Here is a 13,640-nt window from a genome sequence, read left to right as displayed (position 1 = left end):
AAACCTGTGAGTCATTCTTAACACCTCCTTTCCCTTGCCTCCCACATACAACATATTACCAAGTATGCTCATATACTTCCCAAAATTCTCTCTCAAACCCATCTGTTGCCCTCCATCCCTGCCACTACCACGGTGGTCCATGCTACTGTTAACCTCTCTCTTTGCTACTGGTTACAGTTACTTTTTTTTTTTTTTTTTTTGAGACAAGGTCTCAGTCTGTCACCCAGGTTGGAGTACAGTGATGTAATTGTGACTTATTGCTAAGGTGGGAAGATTGACCTCCTGGGCTCAGTCGATATTCCTACCTTAGCATCCCTAGTAGCTGGGACTATAAGCATGCCACTGTGCCCTGCTAATTTTTGTATTTTTTATAGAGATGAGGTTTTGCCATGTTGCCCAGGCTAGTCTCAAACTCCTGGGCTCAACTGATTTGCCCACCTTGGCCTCCCAAAGTGTTGGGATTACAGGCATGAGTCACTGCGCCCAGCACCAAAAGATCTTTACAAGCACCTTACCATGTAATTTCTTTGCTGTCTCACAGGATTGTGCAACACCATAAGGCACTCTTCGTGTTGCATTGTGCCTCCTGGCTGTGCTACCAGCCAACCTTGCTCCTCTCCTAAAACATAGTGAGACTCTATCTGTACAAAGAAAATTAAAAATTGGCTGGGTGTGGTGATATGCACCTGTAGTTCCAGCTACCTGAGAGGCTGACATGTGAGGATCCCTTGAGCCCAGGAGTTCGAGCTTACAGTAAACTATGATCCCACCACTGCTTTCCAGCCTGAATGACAGAGCAAGATCCTGTCGAAAAGAAAAGAAGAGAAAATATTATTTTGGTGGCAAAGTGAAAAGTTGATTGGATGAGAGAACATATTGAGGCAGAGACCAGAAAAATGGTTGCCATAGGCAAAGGAGAGATAACAGAGATTAGGATAGCACAGGGATGGAGAGAAGAACACAGGTGCCTTTTCAAGGCAGAATCAAGAGTTTGGCATCTGACTGGGTGTCACAGGCAGAGTAATGGCCCACTGTAGATGTCCATGTTCCAATCCCAGGAGCCTGTGAATATGCTTCATAGCAAAAGGGACTTTGTTGATGAGATTAAGATTCTTAAAAGGAAGAGATTAGTCTGGATCATGAAGGTGAACCCAATGTAATGAGGGTCAGAGTCAGAAAAGGCAATGCAAAGGTTGAGGCTGAGGTTAGAGTGGTGTGCTTTGAAGATGGAAGAAGGGTCCATGAGTCAAAGAATGTGAGCAGGCCCTAGAAGTGAAAAAGGTCAAAGAAATGAATTCTTCTCTACAGCCTACAGAAAGAATACAGCCCTGTAGTCACCTTGGTTTTAGTTCACTAAACCCCATTTTGCACTCCTGACCTCAAGAATTGTAAGATAATAAATGTATGTTTTAAATCACAAGCATTCCTATACTCCAATAACACATACAGAGAGCCAAATCATGAGCGAACCCCCATTCACAATTGCTGCAAAGAGAGTAAAATACCTAAGAATACAACTAACAAGGGATGTAAAGGACCTCTTCAAGGAGAACTACAAACCACTGCTCAAGGAAATAAGAGGGGACACAGACAGTTGGAAAAACATTCCATGCTCATGGTTAGGAAGAATCAATATCATGAAAATGGCCATACTGCGCAAAGTAATTTATAGATTCAATGCTATCCCCGTCAAGCTACCATTGACCTTCACAGAACCGTAAAAAAACCACCTTAAACTTCATATGGAACCAAAAAAGAGCCCACATAGCCAAGACAATCCAAAGCAAATAATAATAATAATAAAGCTGGAGGCATCACGCTACCTGACTTTAAATGATACTACAGTAACCAAAACAGCATGGTACTGTTACCAAAACAGACATATAGACCAATGGAACAGAACAGGGGCTTCTGAAGTCACATCACACATCTACAACCATCTGATCTTTGACAAACCTGACAAAAACAAGAAATGGGAAAAGGATTCCCTGTTTAACAAATGGTGTTGGGATAACTGGCTAGCCACATGCAGAAAGCTGAAACTGGACCCCTTCCTTACACCTTACACAAAAATTAACTCCAGATCGATTAAATATTTAAACATAAGACCTAACACCATAATAACTCTAGAAGAAAACTTAGACAATATCATTCAGGACACAGGCATAGGCAAGGACTTCATGACTAAAATACCAAAAGCAATGGCAACAAAAGCCAAAATAGACAAATGGGATCTAATTAAACTTAAGAAAATTTACTGCACAGTAAAATAAACAGTCATTAGAGTGAACCAGCAACCAAAAGAATGGGAAAAAATTTTGCAATGTACTCATCTGACAAAGGGCTAATATCCAGAATCTACAAAGAACGTAAACAAATTCACAAGAAAAAAACAAAAAACCCCATCAAAAAGTGGGCAAAGGATATGAACAGACATTTTTCAAAAGAAGACATTTATGCAGCCAACAAACATATGAAAAAATGCTCATTATTACTGGTCATTAAATAAATGCAAATCAAAACCACATTAAGATACCATCTTACGCCAGTTAGAATGGCAATCATTAAAAAATCTGGAGACAACAAATGCCGGAGAGGGTGTGGAGAAACAGGAACGCTTTTACACTGTTGGTGGGAGTGTAAATTAGTTCAGCCATTGTGGAAGACAGTGTGGAGATTCCTCAAGTATCTAGAACCCGAAATACCATCTGATCCAGCAATCCCATTACTGGGTATATACCCAAGGGATTATAAATCATTCTATTATAAAGACACATGCACAAATATGTTCACTGCAGCACTGTTTACAACAGCGAAGACTTGGAACCAACCCAAAAGTCCATCAATAACAGACTGGATAAAGAAAATATGGCACATATACACCATAGACTACTACATAGCCATAAAAAAGGATGAGGTCATGTTCTTTGCAGGGACATGGATGAATCTGGAAACCATCATTCTCAGGAAACTGACACAAGACCAGAAAACCAAACCCGCAGGTTCTCACTCATAAGTGGGTGTTGAACAATGAGAACACATGGACACAGGGAGGGGAACATCACACACCAGGGCCTGCTGTGTGTGGGGGGGAGCTAGGGGAGGGATAGCAGGGGGTGGGGGATTGAGAAGAGAAAACATTAGGAGAAATACCTAATATAAATGACGGGGGGATGGATGCAGCAAACCACCATGGCATGTATATACCTATGTAACAATCCTGCATGATCTGCACATGTATCCCACAACTTAAAGTATAATAATAAAAAAAAATTGATTGAATTCTAGAATACCTCCTGGTGTCAGCCAACAAGCTGGGAATGGGTTGGTGTGGTATGGGAAGTAGAAAAGTTCCTTTTTAAAGTTCCCTTTCTTGTTAAAGAATAAATCATAAGTGTGCTAGTAGCTCTTGGTTAAGCCCTGTCCTATGTAGCTGTTAAACATGCCATGCTTACAGGCACGTAGTACATTCTATGTCTTGTACTTCAACCAAGATATCTGTGCTGGACATGCTCACAGGCATGTCCCAGCTCCCCACTCTTTCACCTGTTTAGAGAAGTGTTAAGTTGTTAGCCAATCAGGTTTTAGTTTAGATTGTGAGGTCTGGCTCCAGCCAACGGAGATCAGATACAGCACTAAGGGTGACCCAAATGCGTAAGGGATAAATGTGTGTGTTTTCCTTTGTTTGTTGTACTCTCATGGCAAGATGGCTAGTAAGAGTACCCTTACTGCAGTTCAGGAAGTAAAAATTGTGTTGCTTAAAAAAAAAAAAATAAATGTATGTTTTAATCCACAAAGTTTATGACACCTTGTTACAGCAGCAGTAGGAAACTAATACGCTGGGTATGGGTATGAGGATGAAAGGAGCTTTGAGAAAAATGGGCTTGTACAACTGGTTAGATGGTTGTTTGGGACCCCAGAGTCTGGGAACCCAGAAGAGTGAATGGGGGGCTGGGTGCAGTGGCTCATGCCTGTACTCCCAGCACTTTGGAAGACTGAGGAAGGCAGATCATTTGAGGTCAGGAGTTCCAGGCCACCTTGGCCAACATGGTGAGACCTCATTTCTACTAAAAATACAAAAGTTAGCCAGTCGTGGTGGTGCATGCCTGTAATTCCAGCTACTCGGGAGGCCGAGGTGGGAGAATCACTTGAATCCAGAAGGCAGAGGATGCAGTGAGCTGAGATCGCACCACTGCAATTCAGCCTGGGTGACAGAATGAGACTCTGTCTTAAAAAAGAAATAGTGAGTAGGAGAAGAACACAAGGTAATCAAACATTGGTGTGGCACTTAGAGAGGTTGGGATGCCTGTGACATATTGCACTGGACAACTGACCATAAGGATCTGGCTCTCAGGAGAGAGGCTGACCCCAAGAGGGCTTTTGGAGCATCCTCAAATATTCTATGATTGAAGTCAAGGAGTGAGTGAGAGCATCACAGAAAAAAACAATCAGAAGAAAGGAAAGCCTAGAAACAAACTCAAGGAAAACTAAGACCCAAGTGGAGCACATAAAGTGGGGTTGTCAGAGAGGAAGAGGAAAACTCAAGACCTGTGGGTCACAGAAGGCAGAGGAGGGCAGAGTGTCAAGGAGGAAAATCCAAGACTTGCAGGATTTTCCCAAAATCAAAAGAAGGGAAAGAATTTCAAAGAGGGGACCAGTGTCTTCTGTTCCTAACAGAAGGAAGAAATGCCTGGAGAAATAAATAATTGACACCATGTGCATAAAAATAAAATTCCCAACCCTCCAGATGTGAATATATATGTTTGTAAATATTGAAATGGGCAAGGAGGAAGGAGGGGTTAAGAACCAAAGCCCTGAACCCAAAGTTTAAATGCAGATCGCATCATTTCCTTGTGAGATGGCTTCCGTCTAGTTGCTTCACTTTTATATGCACCAGCTTCCTCACCGGTGCAAGGAGGTAACAGTACCTACCAGTATTCGATTGTTGTGGGGATTATATGAATTAATATATTGAAAGTGCTTTGAGCTATGCCTAGCACATGGTAAGTCTTGTATGTGTTAGCTATTTTCGTTATTGCTACCCACTGTAATGTGCTTGTTTCCTTATTTAAGAATAATCAGTTCTGCCAAAATAAATAAGAAAAACAAACATTTTAAGGAAGATAAAGTAGAAGCAAATAGTTTGTGAGATAAAGTAATGCATATGTGAACTGAACATAGGAAGGTCTGGAAGGACCCAGTAGGCACCAATTATTCTTGACACACTAAATATTCACAAGGTGCATGAGACATTTGATATTCAGGAAATCTTAAAATGACCACCCACTGCTGTCACCCACACAGGCTGCATTTGTTCTCTACCTAAGAAATGCCAATATTGTCCATAGCTGTTTATTCAGCTATCTGGTGAGCCAGACATGCCTGCTGCTAAGTCTCCTAATAGAGCAAGTACAAGTTGACCAGGCACCTTTTGTCTGCCAAACCCCCTGTTCAACTTCAACTTTGGTCCTTGCAACTATATCATCAGCAGGGAGGAATGACATAGTCCAAACAGAGGGAGAGAAAGCGAGAGAATCTACACATATTTAATAAAATACACTACCTCTTGTACCCTATCCAAGTGTGTTAACCTGTCCTCTTTTCCCATCTTCTTACTATGTGGTTTAAACTGCTTCAATATGTTATGTGATCACAACATTTAAAAAATTTTGTCAGGGGCCGGGCGCAGTGGCTCAAACCTGTAATCCCAGCACTTTGGGAGGCCGAGGCGGGTGGATCACGAGGTCAAGAGATCGAGACCATCTTGGTCAACATGGTGAAACCCCGTCTCTACTAAAAATACAAAAACATTAGCTGGACATGGTGGTGCGTGCCTGTAATCCCAGCTACTCAGGAGGCTGAGGCAGGAGAATTGCCTGAACCCAGGAGGCGGAGGTTGCGGTGAGCTGAGATCGCGCCATTGCACTCCAGCCAGGGTAACATGAGTGAAACTCCGTCTCAAAAAAAAAAAAAAAAAAAATTTTGTCAGTATACTTGGAGGCTAATTTCCCACACCAAGCTCACAGGGGTAAGAAGGTGGGGGTGGAGTGGCAGATCACTTTTTCTTTATGCATACTTGTATCTTCTTCTTGGGTTATATTCATTATACTTATACTTTAAAAATGAAGAAAATTTTAAATATAATATTTAATTATGAGTTGGAATAATTATGAAAAATTTGAACATATTAAAAGGAATGTGGCTGGTAGGAAAATATTCGTGCCCTACCAAAGTCAGTTAAAACAACACTTTCTGATCAGGAGTACTGGCACATACATGTAATCCCAGTACTTTGGGAGGCCGAGGTGGGAGGACTGCTTGAGCCCAGGAGTCTGAGACAAGTCTGGGCAACATAGTAAGACCTCGTCTCTACAAATAGTTTTTTAAAATTAGCCAGGTGTAGTGGTGTGTGCCTGTGGTCCCAGCTACTCAAGAAGCTGAGGCAAAAGGATTGCCTGAGCCCAAGAGGTGGAGGCTGTGGGGAGCCATGATTGTGCAACTGCATTCCAGCCTGGGGGAAGAAAAAAACCCAAAAACCCAAAACCCCACATTTTCTTCTGTGCTGACCTTTGAGGCTACCCTATCGTATTCGAAAGTGTCACTGGCTGTAATCTCTGGATGATGTGACTTCACTGTTCAACATGGAGGTGCCTTTGTAGGTCAATAACTGCCCCATTTTCCCCAAGTTCTGCTTGTTTCTCTCTCTTTCCATATGCAGGAGAAAACTTGAACCACGTTAGACCTAGAAGTGTGGTTTTTTATTTTTTAAATTGCTTCTTTAATAGCTGGACAGAAAGAATAATCAAGTTATGACAGCTACCAACTGGGGACTTTATGACATTCAGTTCCAAATAATTCCACAGGAAGCAGCTGTCTTCAGGTCACACCAGACCAGCATCTATCATTCTCTGAGTTCAACCCCCACCTTAGTCTTTTTCATTTGAAATTCTTGTACTCTCCATCTTTGTTTTGTTTTTATGTAAATAATGAAAGTGGATTTAGCATTAGGCTACTGTAGTTTACGCTTCAGGGATCCTTCAGCAGCTCAGGAAGGGGCCCCAGAAACTTCATATTTGTAATTGTTTTATTCTTCCTAAAGAGGGACTCAAAATTCTGAAACTTCAGGGCCTATCAAATTCTTATCAGTATGATTTCATGGTTAAGCGCTTAAAGCCTGGAGATAAAAGAAACCTGCTTTCCCTTTTGCTGTTTAGTAACTTTGAATGAGTCACATTAACTTTCAGCCTCAGCTTTCCTCAGTTGTAAAATGGTAATAACATTTCCTATACCTATAGGATTCCAAGGCTCAAATAGTACCTACACAGTGCCTCACACATAATCGATGTGTATAAGCGTTAGCTACCATTGTCACTCTTGTCTTTGTTGCCAGAACAAGACCATAAGCTCCTTAAGAACAGGATGTGGCATCCCCCAGGGCCCATCCACACAGACACACTTGCCAAATGAATTCTCCACTCCCCTCACCCTCTCTGCGTGTTTAACCAGAAATACAACTTTAATCATATTCTTAGTGCGACACACACAGTTGCCTTTTCAGCAAGGCGCCAATAGCACCTTCCTGAAAGAGGGAGCATTCGTCTCAGTGTTCCCCCTTCTTGGTGAGCCTCGAAACTCACAAACTCACAGAGCGTGTGTCTCCCGCACCCCGCCGGCTCTTCCTTCCCGAGTCAACCAGGGACAGAGACGCGGAGATAACGCACTGACCGCGTTAGCCTGTGTGTGCCACTTAAAAGGCGCTCGCGGAATAAGGGCTGTTGGTACATTTTCCCCACCTTTCCCCGCCCGCACGCATTGCCTGGGGGCTCAGCGGGAGCCGCGTGGAGGGTGGAGGGGAGGGGGAAGGGATGGAGCCTCCCCCAGTGCTTTCCCCTCCTCAGCGCGGTCCCCCAGCCCGGCTGGGTTCAGGGGTCCCTCGGGGCCGCCGGGGCGGGCGGGAGACCGGGAGCGGGCGGTCGACGTATCCGCCGCTGCCGCAGGAGGCGGAGCGCTGCACCTGGCGGCCGGTCCTCGGCGCCCGGCCCTGAACGGGTCCAGCCGGTAGTGAGCGGCGGCGGCAGTGAGGGCCCGGCCGGGGAGGAGGAGCCGCAGCGTGAGAGAAGGTCGCGCCTGGGAGAGCGCTCGGCCCTCCGCCTCCGTCCTCCGCGGCCCCACCCGGTCCGCATCCCTCGCCGCGCCCCGCCCCGCCAGCCGCAGCTCCGGAGGAGCGAGCCAGCCGCCCGCGATGGTGCGCGCCGCCCCGGGGCCCCGAGCCGCCGCCCCGCGCTCCGGGAACAGGGCTCCCCGCGCCCCGCGCAGCTGAGCGCTGCCGTCGCCGCAGCAGGTGAGTCGGGCCCGGCGTGCGGGGAAGGGGCCCGCAGCCCCGCCCTGGTCTTCCGCGCCTGGGACGGGCCCAGCCGGAGGGCGGGGAGACCCTCCGCCGCGCACACCTGCTGCCGGAAAGGGGCTTAGGGTCCGAGGCCGGCATCCGAGCGTGCGCCGCCGTCTCAGCTCTCGGCCTGGCTCACCCGCCGCTGCCTCCCTCCCCCGGCTTCCGAGTCGGATGTCATCTTTGTGGGGTGCTGGGGGAGGCTGCCGCCTGCGCCCCCTTCGCGCCCGGCGCTGGCAGCACTTCCGCAAACGTAATTGGAGTCGGGAAAACAAAGGCGCTGCCCAGGGAGCCCTCGCCCGGCGCCCACAGCTGCTGCGGCGGGTGGAGACGGGGGTGGACGCCGATGCCCGGGCCCTCCTCGGCCCAGCACGACCCTTGCCATAAACATACCTGGAAGAAGGTGGGAGGTGAGAACCTCCGCGCAGCCCCAGTGACAAGGACGTGGCCACTTGTGTGGCAGGAGGAGGAAATTGACAACGTCTGCCCTTCCAGGTGAATAAATACGGAAAAAAAAAATCTTCTCCCCTGCCTGCCACCATCCTAGCAGACATTCCCACCTCGTGCTTTACTTCAAATTGGTCTAACGTGTCTCTGGAGCCCTTTTGAGATACTACTGGGAGCTGCTAGTCTTCCCGGGTGCTATTTAATGCCCATAGAGCAATTTTCCTGCAAATTTAGATAAGATGGTGGAAAATTACAAACGCAACTTTCCCCCTCATTAATCCCATCCCAACATGGACAGACAGGTGGGTTAATTGCCCTTCGGGCCGGCACACAGTACATTTTGCTTCTCCCACACACATTCGCAACCACCGACACCGACATTTCTTTTCATCCGAAAAAAGATTAAATAAGCACCTCACAGAATACTGGAATGTATAATACCTTGCTTATTAGTGTGCAAAAGGCTTAAAGAGTTGAGGTTTCTAATCCCAATTGGTGTCTAAATAGCTGTGTGTCCTTGGGCATGTCACATCTTCCTGAGCCCCAGTTTTTTCACATGCGAAAGAGGATGATTGGATAGTAAAGTGGCCAAAATTTCCCCTAATCCGTCTAGAAGTCCATGATTTTTGTGGAAATCTAACCTCTTCAGTATAGATGAATGTGAAGGGTGGGTGGACATACAGTTGACTAAAATATATAATAAAAGAAGATGTGTACCTGGTAGGTCCTTTCCCCAAGACGTGGGCACTAGCCAGCTAAAACTGTACATATCTGTTTTAGCCTTGTTAAGTTCAAGAAGAGGAGAGGATTCCCCTCTTTGGGAAGCTTGGGTTTTGACAGGTCAAGCTGCTGGTCATTAGCAGAGGTGGAGGACATTGTCAGTTATTTAGTGGTAATCAGCTGGCTTGTATTTATCACAAGGTGTAGGTAAAATTTAGGATTGCTTAGGGGAAGGTTGGGACATTGTTAATGACCTTAGTGCAGGATGCTCTGGGGAAATAGGAGGAGAGTGCATCACTTCAATAATGCATTAAAGCTAAGCCTTTGTGTGTCTTTCGTGTTTACAGCAGTTTATTTCTAAGGCATTTTCCGTGTCTATACAAATAAATACAAAAGCATGAAGGCAAACTAAAACACAAAGACAAACAAAAAGCAGAGTTCAGATATTTGGTGCTGTGGGTATTGGGTAACCAGTTCCATTACATATATATATAGTGTCTGGATTATTAACAGTATTAAGGCATTTTTTTGAGAATTTCCTATGTTCAAGACACCATCTCAAACATTTAATATCTAAATCTGTGTAAAATAGGTCTTTCCCCTAGTTCTGTGCATGACAAAAAAAGGAAGCTCAGAAGGGTTTTAAGCAACTCACACAAACCACATAATCAGTAAAAAATAGAGTTAGATTTGACCTCATGTTTCTGGCTCCAAAGCCCAGGAAATTTCCACATGGTCCCTCCCTAATCAGAACCCATTAAGTCTCTCCACCTACGCAGATGCCTTCCTTAGCTTCTTGCCCTTGAAAATTAACTTCATTTCAGCGTACATGTATTACTTACATTAACATTTAGCCATGTAGGATACTTTCTGTATTTATTACCTATGTATATGAATGTGTCTATGTTTACCCATTTGTCCTCACCAGTTTTAGATTGAAGGCAATATAAAAACAAATATAACCAAAGATAAATGTAGTATTAGGTTGACAGGCTTTTTTGTTACGCTTCTTGTGACAGTAAATCTTAATTTGGCAATCTCATTGTAGGAAAAGGAAGAAATGCAATAAATGTGTTTCTGCTGGCTATTTTGTACATTGACTGAAAAATCAAGATGCTGTATATTAAATGAAAAAAAAACAAGCTTCAGAAGAAATTTATATACATTTGTTGAAAACTGCGTACAGCCACACATATACCTTTTTGTCCGCAAACTGTTGACAGTGGCTGTTTTAAGGAAGTGAGACAAGATGGAGAAAAGAGGATGTTTTTACTTTTTCCCATATAAAGTTATGTTTGGGCTTAAAATTTTGTTTTTGGAACAAGCATGTGTTCTTTTATTATATAAACTAGAAAGGAAAACAAAAGAAGACTTGAATTAATTCACTTTATAATAATCCAAAGTAAGACAAAATTGAATATGCCTAAAATCTAATGTTAGGGAAGTGAAATGAGACTCAAGAGATCAAAGTGAAGGTGGTATGCTGGGAACTGAAGGTGTTGGGGGGCAAAGGGTAAAGAGTCTCAGGTGACTGGCTTTTACCATTTCTAACAGTAACTGTAGCATATTCTACAACTCCTCAGTTTTCCTCCTCAATAAGAATGCTTTGGAGCATATACAATTTATCTGCTTGATTGGGGGCTTAAACTTGGTTAATTTCTTTCTTCCTGGTCTTGCTGGTGGTGGCTGTCTTTGTTCTGTACAGAATAATCTGGTAGAAGGTAGGAGTTGGAGAAACCAATTTATCTGCTGTGTCATCTCATGAAATTATGGCATTCTGGATGACTTTAGGTGTAACTATATTTAGTAACAATTTAGGAACAGTAAGTTATCGCCAAGTTAATTTAATCTGATGCATATATACTTGTTAAATACAGTCCCATAGTTCTATCCAATTCTATGTAAAATTAACTAAAATCATTGCGTAGAATCCTTAAAAATTAATACATTTCCCTGCCCAGACTTAGAAATCCAGAGCCATAATGCATTCAGGCTTTTCAGAATCAAGAAAACATATGCTTAAACTTGGTTATCACTGTGGTAGTAGTTAATCTTGAGAAAGAGGGGATTGTGAAAGTATTTTATGGAAGAGGTATTCTCACAATTTTAGGTATTATCCAACATTTCATTTTAGGTTCTAATTATGTTTTAGGCAGAAGGAAATCTCATTATTTTAATTTAGGAAAGTTTGTTCAATAGGTCGTCTTCAAAGGCAGAAATCAAGTGCAAAATCCTGCCCTAGCACAAGGCCAGTTTGGGTAAAATTTCTTCCTCAAACCCAACTAACATAGCATTTCCCTGGGCGCACAGCATTTTTGATTCCTGGGGAAAGCAAACAAACACATCTGATGTGAATTCTGGGTGGGGCAATGAAAACATCTTAATGCCTCCACCAAGAATATTCCATTTGAGTTTACAATTCCTCCATGTTTAATTATCCAGTATTAGCTATCTGTGGCCATTTACTCTACTGGCATTTTGGGGAAGGGAGGGGCTTTTGTCAGCCTGATTTGTTTTCCTAAATTCTGAATGATACGTTATCCAGTACTTAGCCCCACTGTTGGATTCAGTAACATTTGCTTTGTAGCTGTTTTTGATTGCCCACATTTGGATGATATTTATTTACTGTTTTTGTAAAATGGCATTTTCTCAAGTTGGCTGGGGCATGTTTGGAAACGACCAGAATCATTTGTTCAGACAAGCAATGTTTGATTTGTTGGTGCAGAGGCCAAAACAAAAAAGCCAAACAAATGATAAGTAATTACAAATATGGAACCGCTAAACCTTGAGCCTACACATTAACATATGCCTGCTATAGATACTGGTTGCTACATTATGGCTTTAAAAAGAGCACACCCTCCCAAACCACCACCTCTACCTCAGCACCAACAAAAACAACATCCCAATGTTGTATGTACTCAAAGTAGCCTCTATCTGCCTGATCCAGAATGATGTAAATCTGAATGAGCCAGGTGTTGATTGTGTTGAAGAGATCTGAGTGAGAGTTCTGTATTACCTTATGATCTGGTGTTCCTGCTATATTTTAGGATGCGAGGGGCAGGATAGAATGGGAGAGTGGGACAAAGGTGGGAAGAAATTCAGGCCCTTAAAAAAACCATGTTCAAGAGATGTGGAAAAGGATTGAATTAAGGAGGGCAGAGACATCTTTCTTTGACATTCGTCGTGGGGCATGTTTTAGAATGGGAGACCAATTCAGGAAACATTTGGCAAGTACAAAACAGGAAAGTCCAACTCTGAATAACTCTGAGGAAATGTTTGGAAGCATTTTGGTCTGAGACCAAGAGTGGGATGGGGAAAGAGAGGAAAAGACAGAGACACTATGAATCAGCAGTGGGCAGAGGGAGCTCTGGTGTGTGGCTTTGAGGAGGATAAAAAGGAGGAACTGGAGCTGCCTGGACAAGCCTGATGTGTGGGTTAACCATGCCAAAGGAAAGTGAGTGACAAGCATGGACTGGTAGTTAGCAGTCTGTGTGGGGTGATGTTAGAGAGACCTTCCTCCACCATCAGGTGCACTCCACTCTGCATGGGGCCTGCTGTCTGTGAGCTCCAATAAACCAGTGTCCCATGAGCCTGGCTGCACTGTGGGGTGAAAAGGAGAGACATGGCAGGAAGGGCCCAGGATTCTGGGAGAAATCCTGAGCACTGGAGCAGTGGCAGGAGTGGGTCCCTATGAGTCATGCTGGGAATTCTTAACTGTTCAGGGCACTTTTAGGGACAAAGTTAAGGTAGAACATACTTGGCCTTAAGGTTTCTGTCATGTAGAGCACAGGAAGAAGCCACCACACCAAACACATAAAGCAGAATTATACAAAGTGACATGCATGCTGCCTGTGACTTTTAAGAAGTGCTGTGTTCCTGGGGCCTGTTGGGGTGGGGGTGGGGGCAGGGGGAGGGAGAGCATCACAATAAATAACTAATGCATATGGGGCTTAATACCTAGGTGATGGGTTGATAAGTGCAACAATCCACCATGGCACACCCTTACCTATGTGACAAACCTGCGTGTCCTGCACATGTATCCTGGAACTTAAAAAAGAAGAAGTGCTGTGTTCTGGATGAACATGCT

The 13,640-nt window shown here is 44.1% G+C and overlaps 1 protein-coding gene across 3 annotated transcripts in view; it reads left to right on the top strand.

Moving 5' to 3' along the window:
- Nucleotides 1-8,209: 8,209 nt before the first annotated feature.
- MFSD6 (major facilitator superfamily domain containing 6) overlaps nucleotides 8,210-13,640 on the top strand; it is a 93,433-nt gene continuing 88,002 nt past the window's right edge. For 2 of the 3 annotated variants that reach the window (XM_032292626.1, XM_032292629.1), the window contains exon 1: nucleotides 8,210-8,341. The gene's annotated coding sequence lies outside the window, so the exon portion shown is untranslated. Of the gene's footprint in view, nucleotides 8,342-8,750; nucleotides 8,882-13,640 lie in introns of those variants that run through there. The other variant, XM_032292627.1, reaches the window with a different exon arrangement.

The sequence above is a fragment of the Sapajus apella genome, unplaced genomic scaffold (genome assembly GCF_009761245.1).
Source record: "Sapajus apella isolate SASKATOON/1434 unplaced genomic scaffold, GSC_monkey_1.0 scaffold28, whole genome shotgun sequence".
Lineage (NCBI taxonomy): Eukaryota > Metazoa > Chordata > Mammalia > Primates > Cebidae > Sapajus > Sapajus apella.
Note: the sequence above shows the minus strand (reverse complement) of the source record. Positions and strands in the feature narration are given on the sequence as shown.